This window comes from Medicago sativa, chromosome 1 (genome assembly GCF_051527215.1).
Source record: "Medicago sativa cultivar Bolivia chromosome 1, Bolivia_mono, whole genome shotgun sequence".
In the NCBI taxonomy this organism is placed as follows: domain Eukaryota; kingdom Viridiplantae; phylum Streptophyta; class Magnoliopsida; order Fabales; family Fabaceae; genus Medicago; species Medicago sativa.
Window position 1 is genome coordinate 56660920 of NC_140749.1, and position 5539 is coordinate 56666458.

At 38.0% G+C, this 5539-nt stretch overlaps 1 long non-coding RNA gene across 1 annotated transcript; it reads left to right on the plus strand.

The window, feature by feature from the left end:
- Positions 1–1886, plus strand: LOC146955624 (uncharacterized). The gene is made up of 2 exons (XR_015011189.1): positions 1–226; positions 1608–1886. It is a non-coding gene; the product is annotated as an uncharacterized LOC146955624 (long non-coding RNA).
- The last annotated feature ends 3653 nt before the right edge of the window (positions 1887–5539 follow it).

Consider the following 5539-nt stretch of genomic DNA (forward strand, 5'->3'; position numbering starts at 1 on the left):
TTTTGGTTAAGGGGAATTAAGTGGAAATTAATAGAAATTAAGGGAGTTGGGTGAGAAAAGAAAAGAGAGATATTTTTGAAGTAAAAGAAAGAAAAAGGGAGAGAAACATTTTCACGTAAAAACATTAGAAGAAAACTGGTTTTGGAGAGAAAACCTAGAAGAGGCCAAGAGAGAGCTAGGAAGGAATCGATTGCGGTAGCTTGACGTTTGGTGTTGCTGAATTAAGGTAAGGGTGTGATTCCTTTCAATAATCATGGTATATAATTCTGAAATTTGATGAATTGTTGTTCTTGGTTTTAGGGTTAGAAGTTTTATGTTAATTGAAGAAAATACGATGAATGGTGTTGTTTGAGGCATGTTTCTATGTTGTTTTAGTTACTATGTTGCATATAGAACCTGTAAACATTGTTCTAATTCATTTTGGGTGATTAGGGGATCAGAAAATGGGTTTTTGGGGTGAAAATGGTGTTAAAATCGTAACAGTAGATGAAAAACTCGCCAGAAATTCGCTATTAGCGTAACCCTCTGGAGCAGGTACGCTATTAGCTCAATTTTCGCTATTAGCGAAATTGTCCGGTGACAGCATTTTCTGTTTCGCGTTCTTGTGTCTTTTTCACCCGTTTCTATTTTGAATTAGCTTTAGGTGTAAACATAAAAGTTGTAGATAATTGAGTTAGCTTTTCTAATGGCTTTGGAGTGACTAGAAAATTATTTGTAGATTTAGAGTTATGATGAAAATAGTCCAAGTGGGTCTTCAGAAAATTTTAAGAAAACTTAGCATAATTAATCTCTAGTTAGTCCAAAAACTTATGGTTGGTTTCCCAACTTCAAACTTAAGTGTTAGGGATTTAGTTGAGGTGTTTATGGATATTTGACTTATGTTCTATTGATCAAAACTTAATTGCTTTTGGGGGATGTTTTAGACATTGAGATGAATGTAATTGATTTATATATATGTTATGTTGTTGATTTCCGTTGTTGATGTCGTTGTATCATCTGATGTCGAAGTTGGGGAGTGTGTCATAATTGTTTTAGGCACATATGTTGTTGTTGCAGTCGCTGTTGAAGTTGTATGTTGATATACACAAGTTGAGTCCATTTGCATACTCACAATTGTTGGGGGCTTATGCCCTGGAATGTTCATCATTCAACCCGTTGGGGGCTTATGCCCTGGAATGTTTATCATTCACCTGTTGGGGGCTTATGCCCTGGGATGCTTTAACCATCCAAATTGTTGGGGGCTTATGCCCTGGAATGCTTAGCATTCAACGCGCGTAGATTGGTACCACCTGCATGATGCATTAGTTGTTGTTGTCGTTGTAGCATTGTCGAGTTGTTGTCGTTGTCGAATTGTCGAGTTGTTGTCGTTGTCGAATTGTCGAGTTATCGGTGTCGTTGTGGATAATGTTGTTGTTGTTGTTGTTGTTGTACCCTGTTGCCGAAAATGATTATGTTGTTGTTATATGTATTCTTTATATACATTATTAATGATGCATGTTGTGATATATTGTTATTTTCATTAATTTGATGAATTATATATTATCATTATTGGATAAGTTTCTCACCCCTTCTGCGTATATGTTGCCTCGACCGTGGGTAATGTGCAGGTAATGATGGCTTGTAGGTTGATTGGCTCAAGTGTCTAGGGCTCTGATACATATTAGGATGGGGATCGTCGCGAGTGTCTTCTCATTTCTTTTATGTATCACATATTTTGGAAAAGACTTGCTATTAGAATAAAGTTGAATTATGTTGTGGCCTTATGCCAAGACTTTTATTGATGTTGAATTTGGTTGAATTTATATTTTAAAGAATTATTCCGCTGCAGTTTGTAAGATAATTTAAATGTCGGTTTTTAAATAAATAGACAATTTTCTATTATGAAATTTTGAAAAGTAGTGTGACACTCCGTTGTGTGATTACTCTGATTTTATTTATTAATATTAATTTGTTGGGAGAACGGGGTGTTACAATTGGTATCAGAGCAGGTCGGTCCGTCCGGCCAATTAGTAGAGTCGTGTCGAGCCTAGTAGTGTTGTGTGACAATTTTGTATTGTCCTTGTTGTCCTGGTTGTTGTTTGTTGTGCAATCCCTAGTATGAACTGGTTGGAGTACAACCATGTTCATATTAATTGTTTTTAAAAGACGATGTACTTTTCTTCTGCTGAAGAAGAGAGTGGAGCAGAATTTTTATCTACCAAGTAGTTGAAGCGGTTAGAGCGTGATAGAAACTTGATGTTTTCTTTGATGGCGTATTTGTCTGTAGAGAATCAGTCGATAATTGATAGATTGCCCGTTGTGAATGAATTTCCTGAAGTCTTTCCTGATGAGATTCCAGATGTGCCACCAGAGAGGGAGGTTGAATTTTCAATTGATCTTGTGCCGGGTACGAAGCCTGTGTCGATGGCTCCTTACCGTATGTCAGCTTCCGAGTTGGCAGAATTGAAGAAGCAGTTAGAAGAATTGCTTGATAAGAAGTTCATAAGACCGAGTGTCTCACCTTGGGGAGCGCCGGTATTGTTGGTAAAGAAGAAGGATGGTAGCATAAGATTGTGCATAGATTATCGTCAGTTGAATAAAGTGACGATAAAGAATAGGTATCCACTTCCGAGAATTGATGACTTGATGGATCAGCTAGTGGGTGCTCGCGTGTTTAGCAAAATTGATTTGAGGTCAGGTTACCATCAGATTAAGGTGAAGGATGAAGATATGCAAAAGACGGCCTTTAGGACACGGTATGGACACTATGAATATAAAGTGATGCCTTTCGGTGTTACTAACGCGCCTGGTGTGTTCATGGAGTATATGAACAGAATTTTTCATGCTTTTCTAGATAAGTTTGTTGTTGTATTTATTGATGATATTTTGATTTATTCTAAGAATGAAGAAGAGCATGCAGAACATTTGAAGATTGTTTTACAGGTGCTGAAAGAAAAGAAGTTGTATGCAAAACTGTCAAAGTGCGAGTTCTGGTTAAGTGAAGTAAGTTTCCTTGACCATATTATTTCTGGTAGTGGTATTGCTGTAGACTCGTCGAAGGTTGAAGCGGTATCACAGTGGGAGACTCCTCAGTCAGTTACGGAGATTAGAAGTTTTCTTGGTTTGGCTGGTTATTACAGAAGATTTATCGAAGGATTTTCGAAGTTGACACTTCCATTGACTCAGTTGACCTGTAAAGGTAAAGCTTTTGTGTGGGATGCTCAGTGTGAGAATAACTTCAATGAGTTGAAGCGAAGATTGACGACGGCTCCAATTTTGATTTTGCCAGAGCCAGATAAACCTTTTGTGGTATATTGTGATGCGTCTAAGTTGGGCTTAGGCAGTGTGCTTATGCAAGATGGCAAGGTAGTAGCTTATGCTTCGAGACAGTTAAGAATACATGAGAAGAACTATCCTACACATGATTTAGAGTTGGCTGCTGTGGTTTTTGTGTTGAAAATTTGGAGACACTATTTGTACGGTTCCAGATTTGAAGTGTTTAGTGATCATAAGAGTCTGAAATATTTATTTGATCAGAAGGAGTTGAATATGAGGCAGAGAAGGTGGCTAGAGTTGTTGAAGGATTATGATTTTGGTTTGAATTATCATCCGGGTAAAGCCAATGTGGTTGCAGATGCCTTGAGTAGGAAAACATTGCACATGTCGGCTATGAGGGTGAAAGAATTTGAATTACTGGAACAGTTTAGAGACTTGAGTCTTGTTTGTGAATTGGCACCTCAGAGTGTGCAGTTGGGTATGTTAAAAATTAATAGTGATTTCTTGAAGAGTATCAAGGAAGCACAAGAAGTTGATGTGAAATTTGTAGATTTGATGACTGCTAGTAATGAGAATGCAGATGGTGATTTTCAGGTTGATGATCAAGGAGTGTTGAGATTCCGAGGCAGGATTTGTATCCCTGATAATGATGAATTGAAAAAGTTGATTTTAGAAGAGAGTCACAGAAGTAGCTTGAGTATTCATCCGGGAGCTACAAAGATGTATCATGACTTGAAGAAACTGTTTTGGTGGTCTGGATTGAAGCGTGATGTCGCACAATTTGTTTATGCATGTTTGACTTGTCAGAAATCGAAAGTTGAACATCAGAAGCCTGCTGGTTTGTTGACACCATTAGATGTGCCGGAATGGAAATGGGATAGCATCTCCATGGACTTTGTGACGAGTTTACCAAACACTCAAAGAGGGCATGATGCCATTTGGGTTATTGTCGATAGATTGACGAAGTCGGCACACTTCATTCCGATTAATATCACCTATTCAGTAGCTCAGTTGGCGGAGATCTATATTCATAATATTGTGAAGTTGCATGGTGTCCCGTCGAGTATTGTGTCGGATAGAGATCCGAGGTTCACTTCTAGATTTTGGAAAAGCTTACAAGAAGCTTTGGGCTCTCAGTTGAAGTTGAGTTCAGCGTATCATCCGCAAACGGATGGTCAATCAGAAAGAACGATTCAATCATTAGAAGACTTGTTGAGGGTGTGTGTACTTGAGCAAGGTGGAGCTTGGGACAGTCACCTACCATTGATAGAGTTCACGTACAACAATAGTTACCATTCGAGTATTGGTATGGCACCTTTCGAAGCTTTATATGGTCGAAGGTGTAGAACTCCTTTATGTTGGTTTGAGTCGGGTGAAAGTGTTGTGTTAGGGCCTGAAATAGTTCAGCAGACTACGGAGAAGGTCAAGATGATAAGAGAGCATATGAAAGCGTCGCAGAGTCGACAGAAGAGTTATCATGACAAGCGTAGGAAGGACCTTGAGTTTCAAGAGGGGGACCATGTGTTCTTGAGAGTCACTTCTATGACTGGTGTGGGTCGTGCATTGAAGTCCAAGAAGCTGACTCCAAAGTTTATTGGTCCTTATCAGATATCTGAGAGAATTGGCACGGTGGCTTATAGAGTTGGTTTGCCACCACATCTTTCGAACTTGCATGATGTGTTTCATGTGTCACAACTTCGGAAGTATGTAGCGGATCCTTCACATGTCATTCCTAGAGATGATGTGCAAGTTAGAGACAACCTTACGGTAGAAACTTTACCTTTGAGGATCGATGATCGTAAGGTGAAGACGTTGAGAGGCAAGGAGATACCTCTAGTGGGAGTTGTTTGGGGAGGAGCAGCTGGTGAAAGTCTTACTTGGGAGTTGGAGAGTAAGATGCAGGAGTCTTATCCTAACTTGTTTACTTGAGGTAATATTTCGAGGACGAAATTCTATAAGTTGGGGAGAGTTGTAACGCCCCATTTTTATTCTAATATTTTAGTAGATGTGTGAATATTTTTATATGACTTTAATTGCTATATATATATATATGATTTTATGTGAAATATATGTTTTATATGATTTTTATATGAAATATGTTATGATGCTATTTATTATATGAATATTGGGGTTGTGTATTATTTAAATGAATGTTGTTATTATTGGATAGAAATAATATGAGAAATAGAAATATTATAGAAATAGTATTTATTTTTGGTTAAGGGGAATTAAGTGGAAATTAATAGAAATTAAGGGAGTTGGGTGAGAAAAGAAAATAGAGATA